The sequence below is a fragment of the Dromiciops gliroides genome, chromosome 1, assembly GCF_019393635.1.
Source record: "Dromiciops gliroides isolate mDroGli1 chromosome 1, mDroGli1.pri, whole genome shotgun sequence".
NCBI classification, from domain to species: Eukaryota; Metazoa; Chordata; class Mammalia; order Microbiotheria; family Microbiotheriidae; genus Dromiciops; species Dromiciops gliroides.
The window spans coordinates 387,025,548-387,052,546 of NC_057861.1; the positions used below are offsets into that span (position 1 = coordinate 387,025,548).

General features: G+C 39.7%; 1 protein-coding gene across 1 annotated transcript in view; it reads left to right on the top strand.

Annotated features, from left to right (window-relative positions):
- Window positions 1-26,999, top strand: part of SERPINB11 (serpin family B member 11) — a 75,305-nt gene that overhangs the window by 10,083 nt on the left and 38,223 nt on the right. The gene's annotated exons all lie outside the window — the stretch shown is intronic.

Here is a 26,999-nt window from a genome sequence, read left to right on the forward strand (position 1 = left end):
TGATTCTCACACTCCTCCCCATGCTTCATGAAGAAACATTGTTTCCTTACATGAAGCAATAACATTACAAATACTTATGACTAACAAAGTAAAGGGAATGAAAAGGGAGAAAAGAAATTGAGCGACACATTAACAGAAGCTAAAGGGGGCACTCCCCTTTAGCAGGTGGACATTACAAATAGAGAAAAACTAAAGGGGGCACTCCCCTTTAGTAAATGGACATTATAAACAGCATATGCAATGGGGAAAAGGAAAACAGGAAAATGTCCATTTAAGTCTTTGGAAGTCTTTTCTCAGATGATTCTTGGGATGTCCTCTGGGTGTAGTTGTGGAGTGAAAGTCTTTCAGGTGTGGATGCTGATGATCAACTAACAAGCCTCAGCTGTAGAGTTTCAGGTGTGATTCTAAAGTCTCTCAGGTGTTTCAGATACTGGTAATCAGATGGAAAGTTTCCTACAAAACTGATCTTAACACAACTTTAAATAGCTTTGTCAATAACCAAATCAAACAATGAGACTTCTCAAAAACATGTCTAAGGAAATTCAGAATCTTTTAGAGATTTTACAATTATTGTCTAGTTGTTACATATGAAACATATAATAAAAACAAAAATTGAAATATTCTCTAAAACTTAATATTACTACATTCCAAAAATTAACTGTGAATGACTTAGCTATTCTCAGTAATATAATAATTGAAGACAATCCAAAGAATTTATGATGAAAAATACTACCTGTTGCCAGAGAAAGAACTGATGGAGTCTGAATGCAGATTGAAGCATACTTTTCATGATATATTTTTTTGAGGCAATTGAGGTTAAGTGATTTGCCCAGGGTCACACAGCTAGTAAATATCAAGTGTCTGATCCGGATTTGAACTCAGGTCCTCCTGACTCCAGGGCCAGTGCTCTATCCACTGCACCACCTAGCTGCCCAGAAGCATACTTTTAAAACTTTATTTTTCTAGAGATTTTTTTTGGTTTCTGTTTCCTTTTGCAGTATGGATGATATGGAAATATGTTTTGCATGCCTAAACATGTATAATCTATATCTAATGCTTGTCATCTCAGTGAAAGGGGGAGAACGTGGAGGTAGGAGAGAATTTGAAACTCAACATTTTTTAAAATGCAGGTAAATTTATTTATACATGTAATTATATATATATATATATATATAATTTTAAAATAGTGTCTTTAGTCCAGTGTTATTTCTAGTATTCCATGCTGCTATTCTGAAGGATTAAAAGCTTTTGAAATAGGGGTCCTCTTTTTTTTTCAGATGAAAGCCTTTATGTGTATACATGTAACATCTTTTTGTTCACATTAATAATAAAAATTGTTAATCCAGAGTAACAGAGGCTCAGGCCAGCCCAGGGGATCCTAGCTCTTGCATCTTGAATAAAAGATGGAATCATAGGGCCAATTGAAACATATTTTCCTTCCTCCCTCCCTCCCTCCCTCCCTTCCTTCCTTCCTTTGTATCTACACATGACAATTAACTTCTAAGGAAAAGAAAAGGCAAAGAAAATTTCCTCACCATCCCCATGAATTAGATCTCTTCACAATTACATATAGTGGTGGTTTAGGCACTGTCCTGTAGGGGGAGAGAATCATTACTTAGGGTGAAACCTTCACAGATGCTCAATAACATTGCAGTCAGTTTTATCCAGTAGAGGGCAAAGGTGCATCAGCTTTGGAAAGTTGTTCGTTTTGACATTTCAGTTGTCAAGTAAATCGTCTTTGTGGTTACCTATTATAAAAGGGAGTAATTTAGATAATGCCTCCACCCCTCCACCTCACACCCCCCAAAACTGGGATATGTTTTGGATGATTTTTTTTCCAGGTCCCTTCCAGGCTTGTGATCCTTCCATTTTTATGATCTGGTTCTGATCTCCTTATATCCAGATGTAACAAGGGTTGGTGAATATGGTCAGTGTGCTTTGCTGAAGTTTTTGACATATGGACTTTGGATCAGACATTGTGTTACTGGTTCAAATATGCTCACTACATAGTGAAGAGGAGCTATTTTAATTGTGCAACCCACTCTGGGAGGCATTAAAAAACAACACTAATTAGCCTAAGCATATATGCTGATCTCCTTCCATCTGACTGGCATTTAAGAAGAAGGACAAACTGCTGAGTCTCTGGGTAGGGAAAGAGCCTCTGGTCCTCTTTCAACTAGAGCCAGTTTAAAGTTGAGAATGCATGACCCTGTGATTCTCTCTTTCCCTCTCTCTCATTCTCTTCTTTCTGTCTCTCTGTCTCTCTGTCTCTTGTCTATTCCTTCCTGCTTTTAGTACGTTTATTTTTTATTTTTATTTGTTTTTTTTTTGGTGAGGCAATTGGGATCAAGCGACTTGCCCAGGGTCACACAGCTAGTAAGTGTTAAGTGTCTGAGTCCGGATTTGAACTCAAGTCCTCCTGACTCCAGGGCCAGTGCTCTATCCATTGCGCCACCTAGCTGCCCCTCCTTCCTGCTTTTAGGCAAAAGATAGTGGAGCTGGCTATGATCTTTTGAGCTTCATAATGTCAGGAGAGGTCCAGGAACTGGAGTCCATGGCAGGACTTGCTAGAAGCGGTTGAGAAGTGAAGTCCTGAGCAACCTGTCCAGCACTAGAGATGGGAATATATCCATTCATAGGCTATGCTACATTTGGAGGTGAATTTGGTGGGCCCAGTGCTATGAAGAAATTGCTTTTTTAAGTTTGAGCTCATACTCCCCAGGGACTAAAGTAGTACAGGGGAGATTGTCACCTCAAATTTTGGGGGAAATGTTTGTACTTGTGTTCTTGTTATAGCCCTATAGAAAATCCCTTTATAAAAGTTAATTCAGGAGGGCAGCTAGGTGGCGCAGTGGATAAAGCACTGGCCCTGTATTCAGGAGGACCTGAGTTCAAGTCCAACCTCAGACACTTGACACTTACTAGCTGTGTGATCCTGGGCAAGTAACTTAATCCTCATTGCCCCACAAAAAAAAAAAAGAAAGAAAGAAAGAAAAGAAAAGAAGAAAAAGAAAAAGGTAATTGATGTTAAATAGAATTGAGGTACTAATCACTGGCAGTTAACTCTGTGTGTGTGTGTCTGTGTGTGTGTGTGTGTGTGAATTGGGTCTCGAGCCTTAGAGCTTAGGTCTTGAGCATTAGAGAAAAACAGACACAAACTCTCAGGTGTACCACTAGAATTCTGAGGAGAATTGTAGACATCCTCATTCTGGAAGAATTAGTCCAGAGTCTTGCTAACCTCGTAAGCAGAGAAGGCAAATGGGGCTGGCTTTACAGTGTACATCTAAATGGTTTAAGCCAGTGCAATGTGCTTCTCTGACATAATTAGAATTTCACAATTTCTTAACTGTGCTATTCTCATTTCTTATATTTCTGCAGATCGTAGGACTCTAAGAAATATCCTGCCTTTAAACCACACTGTATACCATTTATAGGGTACATCAAAATGATGCAATAATTATTCAAATGAATTGTGTATGTGGAAACAAAACTTCCCTTTTCTAAAGTGAGCAAGAAGTATCCATTTTTAAACCGATTCAACTAGAGTGCCTAAGGTAGGAGCAATCAGTCCCAGGGAAGAGAGGGCCTATAGTTATTTCAAGGAGGCAGCTTCAGTGAAGGTGAATAATTCCTTTTCAACAGACAAAACATCTTTGACTACTTTTTATTCTCCCCAGTTTCTGGGAGAGTAACTTGCACACAGTAAGTGATCAATTAATTCTTATATCTGGAATGCCTTCTACCTCTCTGACTGTTAAATTCTTATCCATCATTTATAGTGCAACTCAAATATTACCTCTTCCAGGAAGACCTCCTTGATGCCCCCAGTGGGAGCCTCTCAAATCTCAAATGGCACTTTTCTTCCATCTTCCATGTACTTATTTATCAAATAGTATTTCATATTATATATAATGTATGTCTGTATGTATATACATATGTGCATATATATCTATATATCTATATCTCCATTGGGTCAGGGAATGTGTCTTATCTAAACTTCTTTCTGTTCCCTACCCTCTGTCCCATACTTAAAACAGTGCTCTGTACCCAGGAGGTACATTAGTGGGTAGTGCTTAATGGATGTGGGTTGAATTGAATTTCTTTTTTTTTTTCTTTTTTTTTTTTTGTGGGGAAATGAGGGTTAAGTGACTTGCTCAGGGTCACATAGCTAGTAAGGACTGGATTTGAACTCAGGTCCTCCTGAATCCAGGGCCAGTATTTTATCCACTGTGCCACCTAGCTGGCCCTAGTTGAATTGAATTTTGAGGAAAAAGTTAGAATAGAATTTTTGATTTGCAAAAGACTTAATCTAGAGGATATGACAGTGATCTGGAGTGAAAGGACCCGGGTTTGGATTCAAGGTCTGCTACTTCTTGTCTCTGTGGCTTTGGACATGGCCACAGTCTTTCTCTGGTTCAGTTTTTTCATCTTTGAAATAAAGGAATTTGACTCAGTGATTGCTAAGGTCCCTATCAACTCCAAATTTTGTGATTTCATATGCTAGTAAAGTTAACATATAGGTGACTTCTACATTGGACAGGAAGAATGAATTAGAAAGTAGGAAGAGATTGGATATCTGAAGAGATTGTGTGTGTGTGTGTGTGTGTGTGGGTGTGTGTGTAATGTGTCACCAGAAATAGAAGGGAACAAAAAAAGGAGTCTAGACATGTAAAATCTAAACTTTACAAATTTTCCTCTCACATATCCTATTTTTAAAATTAATTTTTAAATTAACAATAATTTATTTTCTCTCCTTTGTACTCTCCCCACTAGAAACAAAAACCTTGTAATAAATATGCAGTTAGAAAAGAATTGGACAAGCCTAATCAACAAATAAGAACAATTATTGCTTGGGGAAAAAAATGAAAACTCTGACCTTTCCTTTCTTTACAATACTATCATTCTTCCAGTTTTCTATTGAAAAAAACCAAACTTTAGAAAAATGCAGAGAATACTGGACTGACAAAAAGGACCTTTCCATGGTCACAACTTTTATTTGTTCAGGGACAGATGAAGACAAAAAGGACACGTGTGGTTAAGTGACTCACCCAAAGTCACAGATCTAGTAAGTGTCTGAGGCCACATTTTAACTCAGGTCTTTCTGACTCCAGGCCCAGGGCTCTATCTACTGTGCCACCAGCTGCCTCTAGGGGGATGCTAGCTGCCTTCAAATATTTGACTATCATGTTGAATGAGACTAGTTCAGCCAGGACCTAGAAAACAGAACTTAAAGTAAGACAGATTTTACTTTGATGAAAGGAAAAGTTTCCTAACAATTGGAATTGCCCATAATTGTGATGGGTTAGGAAAGGTGAGCTGGTGGAGGGGGAAAGTATTGAATTCTCCCACTCCTTTACTTGAAGTCTTTCAAAAAAGATTGCACACCCACTTAATGTTATAGAGTGATGACCACTCAATATGTTACTGTTAGGTTTGAAAATTAAGGTAAACTGAGAGACAAGATTCTGAGTAAGATCAATTTATTAGTTAGGCTAGTAGTACCCAATAAATTGGGTCTATACTCTCTCAATAACTAAAGAACCCAAGGTAGAGCTTACAAAGAACAGATCTGGGTAGATGGAGGAGACAATGTGATTAGTTATATTAAGGAAAGCAGGCTTGTACTCACATGGAACTAGTAACTACTTCCCTTTGTCATTAAGGAGTGCTGATTGTTTTATGGCATCCATCTGCATGTTGCTGACCTTGTTAGCAGACGGCCTGGCACCTAGAAAGGTTTGTTAGGGAGATAATGGCTTTCTTTAATGATGCAGGGACAGCTCACAGACAATGTATCTTTTAGAGCTAGCTTTAGGACTCAAGGATAATACCAGATGTCTTGGTATTTTCCCAGGAGCTGAAGGTAGATAACAGTTTTTCTCATTAATGATAACTTTAAACTAACTCAGAGGGAAAGCTGAATCCCTGAGCTCAACTCAAGGATAATAGGTGACTTTGGACAGATGCAGTCAATTACAAAAAAAAAAAAAAAAAAGAATACAACATAAGATCAGTTATATTGTAAAATCAGTACAGTAAAAATCAATACAGTAGAAACTCAAGGTAATATTAATTTTGATCTTCTTACTATGAAATCACCCCTTCACCATTTTTATTGATATTCCATTACAAAATTATTTAGCATACTTTATTCAGCCACTCCCCTATTTATTGGTACACTTTAAATGCCTACAATTTAAACCTTAAAGTCAGGGATATATAGGGCTTTGCAAACTTTAAAGTGCTATCTCAATGCTAGCTATTATTTACTAAAACACTTTTAGTATCTCTCCATTTTCTACTTCATAAAGAATAACATCTGATTCTGGCATGTAAGGTCTTTTTGAACTTACCTCCTGCATTCTTCATGTTCCGGCCAATCTGTGTTTTTCTCCCTCTCTGTTCTTGTCTTGCCCTTTCCTGTCTCTGTGTCTTGGCTTACACTGTCTCCCATTTCCATAATGACTCACTATAATCTTTACTGTTGACATCCTTTACTTTCTTCAAGTTAAATACTGACCTTACCCCTTCCACGAAGCCATATAATTTCTTCTAGGAAGTTACTGGTGGATTCTTTCTATTTTCACTTAGCTGTCTGGTTCTAATAGATCTTGGTAGTTTTCATTCGTGATTTCTCGAAATCATATTTTCTGAAATATTTTTTTCTTACAAAAAATATGCTTCGATGTGTATTCAGATGCCATCAGTTCTTTCTCTGTAGATGGATTACATTTTTCATAAGTCCTTCAGAGTTGTCTTGGATCATTGCATTGCTGAAAATAACCAAGTCATTCACAGCAGATCGTCTTACAATATTGCTGTTATTTTGTATACAGTACATTTCACTTTGTATCAGCTCATGTAGGTATTTCCAGGTTTTTCTGATAGCATCCTGCTCATCGTTTTTTTTTTTTTAAATAGTAAACCACATTTATATAGTACTTTAAAGAGAGATTTCCCTACAATAAATCCATGAGGTTGATTATTTCAACAACAGTAATAGATGTTATATAGTACCTTATACCTGAAAAAGAATTTTCTTTACAATAGCCAAGCAAAGTAAGTATCATATGTTTTATCATCATCATCAATCAATCCTCATCTTCATCCAATTATCACCAATCTAACAGTCATCATCATCATTTTACATTGCTCTTACTCTGCTTCAAAATTTTTTTCAGTTACTATTGTTAACTGTTTCCCTCCATCCTGTTCCCTCCCCATGATATTTACTCTATTTTCTATCTTCTTTCACCCTATCCCTCCTCCAAAATGTTTTGCTTCTGACTGCCCCTTCCCCCAATCTGCCCTCCTTTCTTTCACCCCTCTCCTCTTATCTCCTTCCCCTCCTATTTTCCTGCAGGGTTAAATAGATTACTCTACCAAATCGAGTGTGTATATATTCCCTCTTTCAGTCAATTCTGATGAGAGTAAGGCTTACTCACTCCCCTGCAACATCCCCCATCTTCCCCTCCACTCCATAAGTTTTTTCTTGCTTCTTTTATGTGATTTACTTTACCCTATTCCACCTCTCCCTTTCCCTTTTTCCCCAGTGCATTTCTCTCTCCTTAATGTTAATTTTTTAAAGATATCATTTCTTCATATTCAACTCACACCTGTACCCTCTGTCTAAATATACTTCGTCACTTGCCCCAATAATGAGAAAGTTCTTATGGGTTATAGTTATCATCTTCTCATGTAGGAATATAAAGAGTTTAACCACTTAATATCCCTTATGATTTCTTTTTCCTGTTTATCTTTTTATGCTTCTCTAGGGTTTTGTATTTGAAAGTCAAGGTTTTTATTCAGCTCAGGTCTTTTCATCACAAATGCCTGAAAGTCCTCTCTTTCATTGAATTCCCATTTCCCCCCCTGAAAGATTATACTTGGTATTGCTGGGTACATGATTCTTGGTTGTAATCCCAATTCCTTTGCCCTCCAGAATATCATATTCCAAGCCCTTCAGTCCTTTAATGTAGAAACTGGTAGATCTTGTGTTATCCTAACTGTGGCTTCACTGTACTTGAATTATTTCTTTCTGGCTGCTTGCAATATTTTCTACTGGAATTTGGCTATAATATTCCTGGAGGTTTTCATTTTGGGATCTCTTTCAGGAGGTGATTGATGGATTCTTTCCATTTCTATTTTACCTTCTGCTTCTAGAATATCAGGGAAATTTTCCCCAACAATTTCTTGGAAGATGATGTCTAAGCTCTTTTTTTAATCATGGCTTTCAGGTAGTCCAATAATTTTCAGATTATCTCTCCTGAATCTATTTTCCAGGTCAGCTGTTTTTCCAAGGAAATATTTCACATTGTCCTCTATTTTTTCATTCTTTTGGTTTTGCTTCATTGTTTCTTGATTTCTCATAAAGTCATTAGCTTCCATTTGCTCAATCCTAATTCTTACACAATTATTTTCTTCAGAGAGCTTCTGTATCTCCTTTTCCATATGGCTTTTCAAGCTGTTGACTTTTTTTCATGACCCTCCTGTATCACTCTCATTTCTCTTTCCCTTTCCTCTACCTCACTTACCTTATCTTCAGAGTTCTTTTTGATCACTTCCATGACCTGATGCCAATTCATCTTTTTCTTGGAAGCTTTGGATGTAGGAGCTTTGACTTTGTTATCTTCTTCTGAGGGTGTATTTTGATCTTCCTTGTCACCAAAGAAAGTGTCCACATTTTTTTCTTTCTGCTCATTTTGCCAGCCTATTTCTTGACTTTTAACTCCTTCTTAAAGTGGGGCACTGCTTCCAGGGCACATTGTCCCAAGCTTCAGGGGGTCCCAGGTGGTATGATTTAAGGAGAGGCACATTCTACACTCCCCTGGCCTGTGTTCTGGTCTGTAAGTAACCACAGGCCAGCTTTTATTTTTTAATTTTTGGTGAGGCGATCAGGGTTAAGTGACTTGTCCAGGGTCACACAGCTAGTAAGTGTCAAGTGTTTGAGGCCAGATTTGAAGTCAGGTACTCCTGACTCCAGGGCTGGTGCTCTATCCACTGCACCACCTAGCTGCCCTACCACAGGCCAGCTTTAACCCAGGAACAGAATTCTGTTTCACTGTAGTTGCAAGTTCCAGTGTGCCTGCACCCCACCCCAACCTGGGCCACCACTTGAGACTGCTTCCTGGTTCCAAGCCCGGGAAACGCAACAGAGTTCCACCTCAGTACCAACAGAGACCCCTGCAATCTCACTCAGGCCAACCTCTCGAGCCCCTCACCATTCCGTGAGCTGAATTCCAGAAGTAGCCATTGCCTCAGCTGATTCTCTAGGGCTGGGGCTGGGGCTAGGTCTGTGTGGTGCAGCCCAGATCTGCACTCCACTCTCACCCCGCTACAACAGACCTTTCCTGCTGACCTTCTAAGCCATCTTTGGCTGGAAAATGATTTCACCCCATCCTTTTGTGAGTTCTGCTGCTCTAGGCATTGTCTTATGGCATTATTTGAAAGGATTTGGAGGGATTTCAGGGAGAGCTCTGAGGAGACAACGCCTATCCTCCACCATCTAGGCTCCTGAAATATTTCAATGTCTACTTTCTCTGAATATCAAGTATAGTACTGTTCAAGTTTTTCAGGGATGGCTCTGGTTGGGGATGTGTAATCTTTCAGTGAACCTAAAATGGTCTGACACAGAACAAAGTCTGATTATTGCCCTTCTGCATCGAGCTTTGTAAGCACCTGACCCCATTCGGTATCTGGAAAACACAATTGTAGGCTTGCTTCCATCAGATTGCTATAGACCTCACATCCTTAGCTAACTGGAAGGCTCTTCAGATTTAGAGTTTTAGGCTTGTAGGCATCCCCTTGGTCTGAGCTTCTTTCTCTGATTAGTCAGCTATAAGACTAAGACCAGCTTGGGAGCTGAATATGTGGTCCTGCTCTGGATTCAAAGCCTTATTATTAATAGCTATTATTCATCCCTCTGCATGTTCTGTGCCCAGTACACTATCAGGCTATGAATGTTCCTTCTCTTGGTCCACCAACGCTACATATAGATCTCCATCTCAGTGTAAACTTAATTTGCAACCTAGCTCTGTGATGCTAGTGACAGAGTTGCCAGGTAGCTCCTTCTCCTTCTCCCTGTCAGGCTGCTGCCCACTGGCCTCTACCTGTTTATGGGCTCTAGGACCACCATCTTTTGCTGCAGCCCAAGGTCCTCAGTTCATTCTGTCTACTGGAAGATTCTATGTGGTACTCTCTTGACTAGACCAGTGTCTGTCTTCCTATGCTGACCTGGGATAGAAAAATGACTCATTGGGGCAGCTAGGTGGCGCAGTGGATAGAGCACCGGCCCTGGAGTCAGGAGTACCTGAGTTCAAATCTGGCCTCGGACACTTAACACTTACTAGCTGTGTGACCCTGGGCAAGTCATTTAAGCCCAATTGCCTCACTAAAAAAAATGACTCATTGTGATTAATCCTTAGATTCCCAATCATGATTTAGTCTGGCACCCTTTCTAGGTCATTGTTAGAATACTTTCATGGAGGGTTTTATGGGGCATTCAGGAGTACTAGCACCTCTGGTGTAAGGGCTGCTCATTCACCTTTGGTGTGTACCTGATTCACCTAATTCTTACCTGTGGTTCCAAGAAGTTATAGCATGTGAAGCAAGCACAGATTGGTATACCATCTCAGCAGAAGGGCTAAACCAACTAGATGGTAACTGACATACTTCAAAACTGTTGGTGAGTTAGGGGAATGTTCACCCCCAGCATATGAAGACTCTTTCTAGTGGAATGGGTGGATGTGAACAATTTGTTTCAATGGCCATGAAGGTGGCTGAAGTAGGTGCTATGGAGTGCTTAGAGATTGGTCAGACATTGAAGATACCAAGTTCATCCACTGCATCTTGAGCCATCATTAGTCATCCCAATTTTGTGTTGCCACTGGATTTTGATGACTTTGGAAAAGAGAGTGAGGCTGATGACTTTGTGCAACCCTACCGCACTTAAATCCAATTCACACACAAGTCAAGAAATCACCCTGTGATGTCATCAGTCCTCTTTAAAAGTGAATAACTTAACACAGAACAGCAGTTTGACAAGTTAAACTGACTGGAATCTCCTTCCTCCCCACCAAAAAACAAACAAAAACCCAACAACCCCAAACAAACCCCATAACAACAAACCACCCTCCTCCCTAGCTCCTGCCCCCGTCCAAAAAAACTATACCCCAAACCAAAACCCAAATTAGTGTAATGCTTGGTTACAAGCTTGTTTATTCAGCCAGGCAAGTCTTTTTGAAAAGTTGTAGGTTTTCTACCCCTCCCAATAAAACAAACACTGAGAAACTGAGGAAACCAACCGCACGGTGTGATTTCACACAAGTAGGTTACAGAACAGTATCCTTGTTTGTGGAGGTGGAGATGGGAATAGAGAGAAAGTCATTGGAAGCAATGATTTTGCTGAGGGAATATGAGAGTTTCAGAAAGACCCAGGCAGGTCAAGGGTCATTATATAGGGCAGTAGAGTGGTAAAAAAATCCAGCTTTTTTTTCTGGGGCAATGAGGGCTAAGTGACTTGCCCACAGTCACACAGCTAGTTAAGTGTCAAGTGTCTGAGGCCACATTTGAACTCAGGTCCTCCTGAATCCAGGACTTTATCTACTGAACCACCTAGCTGCCCCTTCTAGTTTCTTTTTGTGAGGGGTCAGTATCTAGTTGAAAAAGTCTTTTACTTATGAATTGCCTTTGAAAACTACAGGAGCCTTTTGAATTCATGTTTTTCTTTAGTTAAATAATTGATTTTAAACCTTCTTTTGTTTATTTTCAGTTCCAAATTCTATCCCTACAGCCCCTCCCCCACCTATTTAGAAGGCAATCAATGTGATACATTTTATACATGTAAGAATGTGTAAAACATATTTCCATATTAGCCATGTTGTGAAAATGAAAAGCAAGAAAAACAAAGTGAAAAAAAATCTCGCTTCAATCTGAATGAAGATGCAACTAAGTTCATCAGTTCTCTCTCCAGAGATGGAGAACATTTTTCATCATGACTCCTTTGGAAATGGCTTGGATCAGAGTAGCTAAGGCTTTCACAGTTGATCATTGTTACAATATTGTTGTTATTGTGTATAATGTTCTTCTGGTTCTGCTCACTTCATTTAAGTTTTCCCAGGTTTTTCTGAAACCATCTCCTTTGTTATGTCTTATAGCACAATAGTATTCCATCACATTCATATACCACAACTTGTTCAGCCATTCCCCAATTAATGAGTGACTCCCCCAATTTCTAATTCTTTGACATCATAGTAAAAGCTGCTACAAATATTTTTGTATTTTTAGGTCCTTTTTCCTTTTCTTTGATCTCTTTGGGAAGCAGACCTAATAGTGGTATTGCTGGATCAAAGGGTATGCACAATTCTATGACCTTTGGGCATAGTTACAAATTGTTCTCCAAAATGGTTGGATCAATTCACAACTCCACCGATAGTGCATTAGTGTCTCCATTTTTCCACATTCCGCCTAGAATTTCTCATTTCCCCTTTTTGTCATGTTAGCCAAACTGTTAGGTGTGAGCCAGTACCTCAGAGTTATTTAAATTTGCATTTCTCTAATTATTAATGATTTAGAACGTTTTTTCATATGACCACTGAGCCATTGATAGCTTTGATTTTATCTTCTAAAAACTACTTATTCATGCATGTCCTGTGACCACTTAGCAATTGGCTACCTTTCATCTATGCTGATCAAATAGGTAGTTCTGGACTTTGCTTGTCATTATCTAACTTTAGCAAATCCTGGCATAGACTTCAATTCCTTGGACACATGATACTCACTATTTGACCTTTTGAAGCTGCAAGGTTGTAGACATCTCCAATATTCCTTCTATTGAAGCAAGTAAGAACAGAAGCCCATATGTGTAGACCACATGCCCACCCCAATTGGGAAGGGTTTGAGACCCAAGGCCCATATGGAGGATTACAATATGTTTCTCTCATCCAAACAGCAGCCAGACAGGAAAGAGGAAAAGAGTTACTTGCTTTTGCCAGTTAGTGCCTTCTGAATGAACCCCAGTTCTGGCTCAGCAGTCAATCAACAATCTGGCTCTTTACCACATGGTTAGAAAACTAGAACAAGTTACAGAATATCTGTCCATATTCCAAATTTGAGAGCATGACACTTTCATCGCATGTTGCTGTGCTTTTCTAGAAGGAGGCTCTCTAGATCCTTCCTCATAGGCTGGAAGATGGTGCCTGCTCTGGGAATAGAACTCCCTGCTCCATTGGTCTGGCCCCCATTACATTAACAAATGACTATCTTCCTTCTTCAGATACACTTTAAATAGTAGATTTCTTTGGACTCCCTGAAGAAAACATTCAAATATAAATAGTTCCTGTTTCTATAGATATTTTTTCATATAAGCCTTGTGAAGCAGGGTGTGCCAGGATTATAATTTTGATTTTAGAGGGAGGTAAGTGGTCTTCAAGGCTCAGGTCATTTTCAGGATGAGGAAGGTTGATGATGACTCCTTGTAGCTGAGCAGGTTCTTTTGCCTAGTAGAAAGCCTTTGACATGCGTGATTAGGCTTTCTGTCTTTCTGTTGATAGTTCCCTAAGAAGCCTGATCTTTATCTCAAACCAACATGCTCACAAAGCTTCAAGTTACTTTATCAAAGACCTGGTACTGGTAAATACCCTGATGAGAATTCCTCATTGGATTAATGGGTACCTTTATAGCTTACTTTGTACATAGGAACTCTAAAATGACTATATATATATATAAAAGTTTATAAATGACTTGGTGAATTGGAATGTGCTGAGTTTTCAGAGGTGTTTAATAATGCCCTGGTGACAGCTAGTGACAGGTACTTTCTTAATTGCCAGCAATTTCTCTCAATGGTAAGACAGAACATTTAAAAAACTAAATCCAATTCAACCCAACATTTATCAAATGCTTATGATGTGCTAGCCATTGGGTGACAAAGACAAAATAATAAACAGTCATATAATCATGGATTTTAAGAGCTGTCAGGAAATTGATTCCAGCCATTTCCTTTTACATATGAGGAAACTTGGGCAACAGAGAGGTTCAGAGACCTGTCCAGGATCACAATCTAGTCAGTACATTAGAAGGAATTTGAACACAGGTTTCCTTGACTTCAGGTTCAGTTCAAGGAGCTTATTTTCTATCAGGCAGATAGAATAGAGAGACATATAAGTATATGCGGTTCATGACAATTTGAGGAAGAGGGTAAGACCAGGCATAGGGTCAGGGATCAGAAATGGCTTGCTTAACATATTCATATTTCTGTGCCATCAGAAGTGACCCACGAGCAGGATGAAACCTAGTGTTAAAAGATGAAGGTATAAACTCTAAATCTTATGAAAATGAATGCTGAAAATTACCCTTACGTGTAGATGGGAAAAAAAAAGATGAGGGTATAGAAGGAGTATATTTCAGGGGTGCACAATATCTTGGGCAAAGGCACCAAGGTGGGAGATATGATGGCAAATTTGGGAAACAGGAATTAGGCTAGTTTGACTGGCAAGGGAGTGTATGAAGAGGGTATAATGTTCAGTGAACTTAGAAAGGCAGGTTATTAGTTCATTCATATCTCATTAAGTCTCAGCTTTGAGGACAAACAGAATCAAAGAATGAAAAATAGAAGAAAATGTAAACTACCTCATTGGAAAAACAACTGACCTGGAAAACAGATTGAGGAGAGATAATTTAAGAGTTATTGGATTACCTGGAAGCCACAATCAAAAAAAGAGCCTGGACAGCATATTTTAGTAAATTATCAAGGAGAACTGCCTTGATATCCTAGAACCAGAGGATAAAAAAGTCATTGAAAGAATATACCAATCACCTTCTGAAGGAGATCTCAAAATAAAAATTCCCAGGTATATTATAGCTGAATTCCAGAATTCCCACATCAAGGAGATAATACTGTAAGCAGCCAGAAAGAAACAATTCACATACTGTGGAGAAACAGTCAGGATTACATAGGATTCAGCAGCTTCTACATTAAAGGATCAGAAGGCTTGAAATATGATATTCTGGAAGACAAAGGAGCTAGGATTATAACCCAAAACACCTATCCAGTGAAACTGAATATAATCCTTCAGGGGGAAATGGATTTTCAGTGAAATAGAGAATTTTAAGTATTTCTGATTAAAAGACAGAGCTGAATGGAAAATTTGATTTTCAAATACAAGACCCAAGAGGAACATAAAAAGATAAACAGGAAAGAGAAAACACAAAGGATTCAATAAGGTTAAATTGTTTACATTCTTACACAGGAAGATGATACTTGTTATTCTTAAGAACTTTATCACTATTAAGGCAGTTAGAAGGTATACACATAGAGGGTGTGGGTATAAGTTGACTTTGATGGAATGATATCCAAAAGAAAACAAAACAAAATTAAGGGGTGAGAAAGAGGATTTCACTGGGAGAAGTGGGAGGGGAGAGGTAGAATGGAGTAAATCATCTTACATGAAGAGGCATAAAAGGTATTACAGCAGATAGAAAGATGGGGGTGGGTGGGTATTGTTTGAATCTTACTCTCATTAGAATTGGCTCAAAGAGAGAATTTAGGTATAGAAATACTACCCTATAGGGGATTAGGAGGGGAGGGGGATAAGAGGATGGGGGGTGGGAGACTGATAGAAGGGAAAGTGGATTGAGGGAAGCAGTGGTGAGAAGCAAAATATTGGTGAGGAGAAACAGGGTGAAAGAGAAGGGAGGAGGGAGAGAGACAGAGACAGAGACACAGAGAGACACATCAAGGCAGAGAGAGAGACAAAGACAGAGAGATAGGGAGAAAGAAAGAGACAGAAACAGATAGAGGGATGAGGGAAGGAGAGGGACAGACAGAGACAGAGACACAGAGAAGGATAAACAGTTGAAAAATAGGATGGAGGGAAATAGGCAGTTTTTGAAAGATGCAGAGAGAGCTGGAACCAAAGATTGGTACAGACTCCTAGGGACCAAGTGACATTTTGTTCCCGCACTAGAGATGGTAATCATGGAGAGGAAGTGGCTGAACCTCTTTCTCATCTCAAGAAATGGCAGGAGTAGAAATCAGTGGTGAAGTAGGAAGAATCCCTGGACCCTAAGTTGCTGAGTTTTGTTATGGAGTGGCAGTGGTGGAATCATTAACATTCAGTGATGACAGTTGTGCAAAGAGGAGCCAAATAGCTGGGGGTGGGAATTACTGAATACTAGCCTCTTGGGAAAGGATCAAGAGTTACTAAAATGGCCGCCCTTCTGGAAGGGTGTTAAGAGTTAACAGCCAAGGGGGCAGCTAGGTGGTGCAGTGGATAGGGCGCCGGCCCTGGATTCAGGAGGACCTGAGTTCAAATGTGGCCTCAGACACTTGACACTAGCTGTGTGACCCTGGGCAAGTCGCTTAACCCTCATTGCCCTGAAAAAAAAAGGTTAACAGTCAAAATAAAATAAAATAAAAGAGTTAACAGCCAAGGGTTCAGCAGATGATCCCGGATTTGGAAGAGCAGTAAGCAGTTTAGCAAAGGAAGGAAAGATCTTGACATTGCCCTACATTAATGCTTAAAGTCCTTCAGGTGGTACAAGGTTTGCCTCTCTAAAAACCTCGAGTTCATTTTCCTTCCTAAGGGAGACCAAACTCTTAGGGTCATTCTATAAGGCTGTCAGCCTATGCAAGTTGCTCAGGTAGAAGGTGAGAATGTGGAGGTGCCTGGCTAAACAATCCCAAGTTTTTACCTTTTTAAGCCGGGGTCTAAAAACTTAGGATGGCACTAAAAACTTGAGCCCTTTATAGATTCCTGGAATAGAAATGGGAACTCACCAGAGAGAAGGACATTTTCTTGATGATTATAGACTTACATGAGTCCTTTATAGCATTTTACATTCTTTCTATGGGATGAAATAAAAGTTGTCCTATATCTGATACATATTTCTACAGTGTGTGCTTGAATGGGAGCTGGTATACCTTCTTTCTATATCTGTGAAGACTTAGACATGGACAACAGTATATGCTAAATTTCCTAGTGGAAATTCTGGGTAAGGGCAAAATGAACCAAAGAGATTATTTATGGATCTCTTCCATGACTGAATATGGACTATGTAAATTCAGTGCTTGAGAAACTGAACCATGGGTTACATATACATATAAAAGGTAAGTCACTAGAGGAGTTCAGAGGAAACTAATGTATATTGTGGAAATTTATTTTGATTTGGGGACCCTGCCTTTAGGCTGAGATTAGAAAGCCTCAGGCCCTCAGGGTCTCTTCTGTGTGGGAGGTGCTGGTGCCCCTCCCCCTCTGCTTTAGCTGAGCCAAAAAGCCCCATGGGCTGTACAAGACGCCAGGTCAGACAGTTGGGGGAAAAAAGCCAGCTCCCTCCGACCTGAGCAGAGGTATCTGAGAGATCCTGGGCTCGTCCAGGCCGGGCTCTGGCATAGCCTGTGCTGAGGCATGTGAGGCTCAAGTGCACCCCTCCCCCCCACCAGCCGCAGCCCTGGCTGGCAGATTAGCTTGGTGTGTGGGTGCAAAAAGCCCTGAGATTTGAGTGGAGAAAAGAAAGATATATATAGACCTGGGGGTTAGACTCAGGGGATGGAACAAGGAGACGGGGCGGACAAGAGGAGTAGAGGCCGGCAGATGAGAAGGAACAGGAACAGAGAAAAGAGAGGCCAACAGGTTGTACGTTTTATTTCCCTGTATTCATAATTTTAAATAGTATCTCATAAATAAATTCTGCTTTGATTATTTAGTTAAGAGGCTTCTTAATCCTTTGCTTGTCAATTTGGGAGTGGAGCAGTGTGGTGGAACTTTATAAATGGCCCACATTAAATTAATAGCAGTCAGATAGCCAAATAGTCAAAAGTCCCCAGATTAGTCCTCTAGTCAGATTAGACCCCCAAATTAGGCCCAGTTAGTCATTTCAAAATATTTTCACATTTGAATGGCAACTGCGGCAGGATTTATGGCCCAATTATAATTTTTCTAAACTTATCATTTTTCATATAATCATAATTTTTCATGTAAGTCCAATTATAAAATTTTTCAAGATTAGATTAGTTAGCTAATAATAATTTTTTTTACAATATTTAATGGCGAGCCAGGCAGGAGTTACTAACCTACTACCCTGGTAAATCTTTTTTAAAAATAATAATTAAAAAAAATTAAAGGGCCACTAGGAATTTTTTTTTAAAAGAAAATTTTTTCCACTGCTTCCCTTAATTTAATTTTTTGAAAGCTTCTATGTGGGAAAGAGATGCAGTGGAAAGAGACACACCACAACTCAGTCAGGTTGTACATTTTATTTCCCTGTATTCTTAATTTTAAATAGTATCTCATAAATAAACTCTGCTTTGATTATTTAGTTAAGAGGCTTCTTAATATTTTGCTTATCAATTTTGGGAGTGGAGCAGTGTGGTGGAACTTTATAAACGGCCCACATTAAATTAATAGCAGTCAGATAGACGGTCAGAAAGCCAAACAGTCAAAAGTCTCCAGATTAGTCATCCACAGATTAGTCCCCCCAAATTATAGGCCTAGTCATCAAAAATATTTCCACAATATGAATTAGAATAATCAGGAAAAGAAATACAAACACAAATAATCATATTCGCTGACAGAATTTCACAGCCACTTACTCTAGGCAAACAAGGTATTGGTGCTGAAGTGAAATTATAGAGAACTCCTGGTGTGGAAACTCCCTCCACAGAGGCAGGTTAGTCCTTTGTCTGTAACTTAGAGTCTTAAAAACTTACTTGGAAGTACTGAGGCTTGCCTATAGTCAGAGACAGGACTTGAACTGAGGTTTTCTTTTTCTTTCTTTTTTTTTTTATGGGGCAATGAGGGTTAAATGACTTGCTCAGGGTCATACAGTGAGTAAGTGTCAAGTGTCTGAGACCAGATTTGAATTCAGGTCCTCCTGAATCCAGGGTTGGTGCTTTATGCCACCTAGCTGCCCCAAACTGAAGTTTTCTTGGCTCTAAATTTGACCCTCTAACTACTAGACTAAGCTCCTCAGGGAAACATACCATGTAAGAAAAAGGAATACTGAACTCCTCAGGAGCCCCTGAACCCTCTAGAGCTTTGTCAGTGTGTATCTCAGAAGAGCCACATCAGATGTTTTCAGGGGCTCACACTGTAGTGTTGAGGCTCTATCCCAGTGGAGACTCTTTATTCTTGGGAAGTATTCTTGACTTTTGCATTGAATCCAAGTGTCTCCACACCTAAACATGTTACAGGAGAATGAAAAGAAAGTGTCACATGAATCACAATGATAACTATTCATTTGAAAATGTCTTAAATAAGTGGAGATCTAGAACTTGGATGTGTCATCAGTAGTGGTTTTGGAACATCTCCATCAGAGAACTAGGTATGAAAGATGAAATGGAACAGGCATATAGTAAGGACCCACTATATGCCAGGCACTTTACTAATATTACTTCATTTAATCCCAACATCCCTTTGAGGTAGGTGCTATTGTTATCCCCATTTTGTAACTGAGGAAACCAATACAGAGTTTAAATAACTTGTCCAGGGTCATACAGCTAGAAAGTATATGAGGCTAGAATTGAACTAAGGTGGTCCTGACTTCAGGCCCAGTGCTCTATCCACTGTGATTTTACCACCCATACCTAGGTGAATTGAATAGGTGCTTGGGTATTATTCTGCCAAAGTGTTGCATAATAGAAAGAGAATTGGACTGAAAATCAGAAGACCTGGATTTGATTTTCTGCCACTACTTAGCTGTGTTCCTTTGGACAAGTCACTCAACTCTAAGCGTCATTTTCCTTATTTGTAAAATGAGACTGGATAGCCTCTAAGGTTCACTACTTAAGAGTTTGATAATCTGGAAGCAAATAGGTTATCAAGAAAGTTAGGGGGCAGCTAGGTGGCGCAGTGGATAAAGCACCAGCCCTGGATTCAGGAGGACCTGAGTTCAAATCTGGCCTCAGACACTTGACACTTACTAGCTGTGTGACCCTGGGCAAGTCACTTAACCCTCATTGCCCCACCCCCCAAAAAAACAATTTAAAAAAAAGAAAGGTAGGACTATGGGACAGAGAGATAAAAGAAAAACCATAAAACATATCTACTAGTGAAATATATGTTCCCTTACTCATTTAGTTTTCTTTACTATGGGTTTATCCAGGGTCCATATATCTTTTTTTTTTTTTTTTTAGTGAGGCAATTGGGGTTAAGTGACTTGCCCAAGGTCACACAACTAGTGAGTGTTTAGTGTCCAAGGCCGGATTTGAACTCAGGTACTCCTGACTCCAGGGCCGGTGCTCTATCCACTGCGCCATCTAGCTGCCCTCATATATCTTATATTATTTTAGGGACTTCAAAACCAGTTTAGTATAATCAGTGGCAATAGTTTATAAGTATGTGAGCAATCAGGACAATTCTTATCTTTCATTTATTTTTTCCTTTGGCAGAATTTTCCCTCAGAAAAGTTGGAGCTGCTAATGGATTAATCATGTGTACAGATGGGATTAGTTAAATAGATTGTAAACTTGAAGGTGAAAGAGGATGTGGTTGCTTTCATCCAAAAGGGTAACTTTTTAAAAAAATATTTTTATTTTTTTTAATAATAAACTTTTTAATTTATATTTTTGGGTTCCAATTTCTATCCCTCTTTCTCTCCCTTCCCTTTCCCCCTCCATGAGGCATCAAACAATCAGATATGGGTTATATATGTATGATTATGTAAAACTTTACCATATTTGTCATTTTGTACAAGCAAACTTGATTAAAAGGAAAAAAAATGAAAGAGTGAAAAATAGCATGCTTCAGTCTGTTCCATCAATATCAGTTCTTTCTTTGGAGATAGATAGTATGTTTCATTAATAGTTCTTTGGGATTGTCTTGAATAATAGTATTGTTGAGAATAGTCAAGTTCTTCATCAAACAACATTACTGTCTCTATGTACAATGTTCTCTTGGTTCTGCTCACTTCACTATACATCATTTCATGCATGTCTTTCCAGGTCTTTCTGAAGTCATCCTGCTTGTCATTTCTTATAGCACAATAATATTCCACCACCATCATATACCACAGTTTGTTTAGTCATTCCCCAATTGATGGGCATTCCTTTGATTTCCAGTTCCAAAAGGATAACATTTTGAGATATTGGGGGTGGTAATTATCATCTTTGAAGGTTTGTAGAAGGCATTTGGACCAATCAATCTTCTTTTAAATAGAGTATTAGGCTGGAAGAGACCTTATGAATCTATCCCAACTTACTCATCTTTTTGTAAGAAGAAATCAAGTTCCATGAAGTAAAATGATTTGTCCAGGGTTGCATAGAGCACTACTGTCAGAGCCAATGTTAGGGTTTAGGTGCCCTGACTCTTAATCCTGTACTTCTTCCACCAGATGCTTTATGGACTTATAAATTGATAGAGTTGAGAAAGTATAATTCAATGAATAAGATCAATGGGAAGATGTAATAACAAATTAATCAATCAACCAACAAGCATTTATTCAATGCTTATTATATAAGTAATATAAGTAAAAGCTTCCTAAACGTTAGTGCTGTTGAAATCCTCCTCACTGGAGGTATTTATGCCAAGGTTGGATGATCACTTACTGTAGAGGGTATTCTTGTTCAGGTACCAATTGAACTGGTGGGGGATGATGGGCTCTGAGCTCCCTTTTAACTCTGAGATTCTGTGCTTAAGATATGATGATGATAAGGATCATGCTAACCAGATGGTCATATTTATTAATGTAATAGGGTGTCCTGGAAAGGAGGGTAAGAAGATAGAGACAGTGATTCAAAAGAAGCATTCTTTATCTTAAGAAGCCTCTGAGGCTTAAATAGTTCAGTTTTCACATGAAGAGATCAGAAAAAAAGATGCCTGTGCCTCTAAAGCACAGGCTGTATTCTGACCTTTGACCTTAGCCACTCATCTGCATAAGATTCCAAAAGAACTCTGGAAAATGTAACTGACTGGATTGAGACCAATTATCATAAGCCAAGGTGGAGTATCTTACTATGGGAACTGGCTTTGAACCAGGAAGGGTTATTCAACAGGAGAGACTATATCTCTTCCATCTGCTGCCTGGAGGTGCCAAATCTCAAAGCTGAGGCTCTGAGGGAGTAAAAAAAAAGACTTCTGTTGATACTATCCTAAGAGTCATTGGCATAGCTGAAAGAGGACGGAAAGTTCCAGCTGAAAATATTGTAACACCACAAGTCGAGGTGAACAATAAATACCTTACAGTTGAACTAGTGATGGACTACACCTGCAGATGGAAGAATGATTCCAAAGAATATAGCAGATCAACGTGTGTACACTAGAGATTAATGCCCTGAGAAGAATTCAATGGCAAGGCCCCAAATGGCATATATCCAGGGGGCATAGTGGTTTGTCCCTCTTAATCTGGCACCAGCTGCTTGGTAACCTAGAAAGACTAAGTTTGTAGCAATCCAGTCACCTAGTTACTGGTCTCATCGATCCCATTAAGTGTTTGACCCATCCGAGTAAGACACTGCTCCCTATGAAGAATACACTTACTCATCTGAGCTATCCATCTTGTGGAGATATAGTCCTATTTTGCTTTTCTTTTTCTTTTTTTTTAGCAACAAACATCTATTTTATTTTCCGTTTACATGTAAGGGTAGTTTTCAACATTCATTTTCATAAGATTTAGAGTTCCAAATTTTTCTCCCTCCCTCCCTTTCCCCCCCCCCACAAGATCGCATGTAGTCCTATTTTTCAAGGAGCCAACTCCTTAATGAATTTTGAGAGGATCCTCTGGAGAAAGAAATCTCATTGAGGCCCTGGATTTCTGGAGTTGTGAGTTGCTTTGGTCAGGAGAATATATTCTGTGAGCACTTTACTGTAACTGTATTTTAAAGTCCACACTTATGCTTTGCCCTCTCACTGACTGTGTGGGGATGTGAGGGCAAGTGCCTGGACACTGCTAAAGAACTAAGTGAGTTTACTGGCTGACTGTTAAGGGGAAACATATCAATGGGGGCTTCTGAGATTGATTAGGAAGCTAGGCACCTAATGCGTTACCCTTAGTACCATGAAAATAGTAGCAATCAACTCTCTGGAGACTGCTAGTCCCCCAGTGTGCTAGTTTTAATGTGGGTTAGGGGAGTGAGCCAAGAGAAGGTGTTACATTTATTTTCATTCCTATTTAAGCTGTTTAGTAATTTAAAAATATGTTAAAAATTCAAGCAAAACAATCACCTATTTTGACATAAATTTGTCTGGGGACCAGACTATGTACATTTCATTCGTCTGCATATAGTGACAGAAGTCTTATTTTTCCAGAGTCCGGAGGTGGTGAGTATCTCTTCTGCCAGCAACTCAAGACCCTCCTACTCTTAACTGTGTCAAGTCTGAAAATAAATGACCAAAGAGTCACAGAGGTTATGCAACTTCTGCCAACTCAAAAAAACCAAAACAAAACCTGAGAGCGCACACAGGTTATCATGACCACTATTAACTCTAAGAAATAAAATAAAACAAAAATAGGGCCAACAGTGGTCATAAGCCAAAAGCTTTCTTTATTCCTTTGGAAATGGGAAACCAGACACACATTCCAGGCCTCCTCTAGAAGGAGACCCCCTCCCTCCCTTTAGTGAGGCTGAATCGTAATACATATAGCAGTGGCTAGTGAGTTGTAGCCCTCACAATGAGGGATAATAGAAAGAACAAGGCAAGTTTGATTCATAGCTGGGTTTCGTGGCCAGAAAAGTGGTTCCTGCAGGTGCTTGTCTGAGCTCAGGGACCACCTGAGGCTGGTATGAAACAATTCTGTGATTTTCCTGTGGCAGATTTCATCCAGAGGGTTAATGTTTGTTGTTATGCCAAGCTCAGGGCACAGCTTGCTTGCTGGGCCTTAGCTCTGGAAAACAGGGTGTCTTCGAATAGTAAAAAGAAAGGTATAAAAAGAGAGGGTTGGTCTTGGCAAGGAGATCCTGACAGCTGGCAGTGATTAATTAGTGTCCCAGGTCTATTTAACCATGTAACATGAATTAGCTTTTAAAAAGGGCTATTTACTTAAAGAATATAACAAGAACAAACATACATATTCCCCTAACACCTCAATGTCACGTTCTCCCCTAAACAACCTTGGTCTCTGAGTAGAGGGGTCACACTGTTAGCATAATTTCTGTATAACATCTGTTCCAGCAAATTCACATCTAGATGCAGTATGATTGTTATATGAGTCCATATCTCAGCCGGGGATGGGTCCTAAAGGTTACTCATAAAGGTCATCTCTTGTTCTTGAGGCATCAATGGTGAACTGACCTCCAAAGTCTCTCAGGGACCCTGGGACCCTGGGATGCTGAGAGTCCCCTGGAGGGTCATTCTCTTTCTCCTTTTTAAAAGTCACAAGGTTGGAGTCTCTAATCGCTTTACCTAAAACAGAAAAGAATAAACAAGAAAACAGGACTAAGGTCACAGTGACACTGGGGAGAAGGCCCAAGTCCTCTCCCCTTAACATCATTGTGTTTCAATGTGCATCAATAGTGAAGAAGTCAAACCAAGATCAAGGAGCCAAATAAAAAACTGGTAAAGTTCATCTAAGGCCTTTTGAAGATCCCCCCAGTTTTGGTCATGTATCCAGTCAAAAGAGCATTCTAATCAGGTGGTTAGTTCACCAGACCCAGTGATAGAATGTCTATGCATGTTTCAAAGATCACTCTCTCCCAGGCACTTCCATCCACTTCATCATGATTCTCCAGGAAACAGTCTCCCATATGAATATGACGTTGATGATGGTGGTAGTTCCAGTTTCCACAGCATTTGACAATTTACAAAAAGGCATTCTCTTGTTTTTCTAGGATTTGTGTGTGACAGGTATAGGCTGCAAGAATGTGCTCGTAGAAGACCACAAGTTCAATATGAGTCAGCAGTATGATCTGGCCTCGGTGAAAGTGTTTAGGACTAGGGCGGTCATTCCCACTGCGCTCTGCTTTGGTTTTCAACCCCTGGAGTTTTCTGTTCAGTTGTGGGCACCACATTTCACAAAAGGTCTTGAGAGGGAGCATCAGAAGATGGCAACCATGAGAGTCTTGAAAGGAACATTTCTATAGTGTTTATAATGTGCTAGGTGCAGTGCTAAGTACTTTTTACAATTCCTATCTCATTTGAACCTCCCAGGTAGGTGCTGTTATTATCCCCATTTTATAGGTGAAGAAACTGAAGCAAAGTGACATGACCAGGGTCACACAGCTAGTAAGTGTCTGAGGCTGGATTTGAACCCATCTTCCCCACTCTAGATCCGGCACTCTATCCTCTGTGCCACGTAGGTAGCAATGGTCTTCAGATGATTACATTGTATCTTTATACCCTTAGAATGTGTGTGTGTGTGTGTGTGTGTGTGTGTTGCTGACCTTTGTGTAGAAACCAGCCTGTTTGTTGTCAGGAGCACTGCTATAGAATTGACTACATCTTAAAGAATTTCTTATGGCATATGTATAGTGTTCAGAACACTGTGATAAATGATAGGCATAGATACAGAAACACTCCTTTCCTTGGTGTCTTTCCTCTTCTTTACCACAACAACTGCTAAAATTCTTTCCCTTTCACTCCCTCAATCAAAATTTCTGGCAGAAGGTTTTAATACCAGATATTTACAACTTGATTATAATTTGTTTTTTTGTCTCCCTTTCCCCAGGATCATTCAAATTGTCAGCCCTCCCTTGCACTTTGGAATGACTGTCATTGTCTTCCTTTGGGAGTTTTAATGACTTTGGGGGTGGGTTTGGGTGGGGGTGGACAAAGGCCTTTCAAGCAGTATCTGAAGACTGTCAGCAAGGAGCAGTGTGTCCCTATGGGAAAGGAAGAGACATGTGGGAAGGGAAAACAGTCATTTTGGACTTAGGAAACCTGGGTTTGGGAAAGTTCTGCTATTTGCTGCCTGAATGATCTTTGACAAATAACTTCTTAGTTTCTTCATCTATAAAATGAGAAGGTTAGACTAGATTGCCTCTGAGAACTGTTCTACCTTTAGATCTTAGGACCTACATTCCCTTTACCTGGGCTGTGTTTGGAGATATAAAAGGGTGTTGCCCCGATTCTGTACAAGGCTTTCTTCTGTCAGCTTTATCCCCCAAACAGCCAGCCACTGAACCAAATGCTGAACCAGAGTCTCTAGGTCCCATCCTTTCTTCCTTTGGACTTATGGGAGATGAAACTAGGAGTCACCCAAGAGGCAGCTGAGCTGTTTTAATGAATGGGTATCAGGTTTCTAAGTGAGTGAAGCTGCAGGTGTGGTTGAATCAGCTTTAGAAAATTCACTTGGTCTGACCAGAGAAAGACTTGACAGATGACTGGCTCTTTTTCATTCTGCGGGTGGGTGTGAATGCCTGTCACTCATTTTTCAGGGCAACAACTGTTTGGTGGCAGTTGTCATTTTAAGCTTGTTTTTGCCAGTTCCTGGCACATAGGAGGCTCTTAAAATGTTTCTTCCTGATTCTTTAGTCTAGGAGATGGGGAGAGCATTTTTTTTTTTTTTGGTAAGTCAATGAGGGTTAAGTGACTTGCCCAGGGTCACACAGTTAGTGTCAAGTGTCTAAGGCCAGATTTGAACTCAGGTCCTCCTGAAACCAGGGCTGGTGCTTTATCCACTGCACCACCTAGCTGCCCCTGAGAGCCTTCTTAAGGAGATTATCTATTTAGAGGCTTACCACTAAAGGTCAAAAGACCTTTCTTTGAAATATAAGAATCAAAAATATAGTCTACAAGTAATCCTCTGGTTCCTTTGGAAGACCTGGGCTATTGGTCCCAGTAAGCTGAGTTTTCCATTCTCTGCTTCAGGAGGTTAGGGCTTTTCCTTGCTTTCTGTTGTCTTTACCCCAGTGTAGTCACATCCCTCCCTCCACCCACCTGAATCAGCTCTCGGCTCAAGGTTTGCCAGGGGTGAGGGCGATCTGCAGCTTTTCCCCACCAAGCTTTTAAATTGTAACCACAAATTAAACTCCTTCCTTGAACTCACTCTCCTGTTCTTTTAAGGAGACGTGCTCAGGGATTATTTACCCAAGCATCGCATAAAATGGATTGCTCAGCGTTGGATGAACAAGA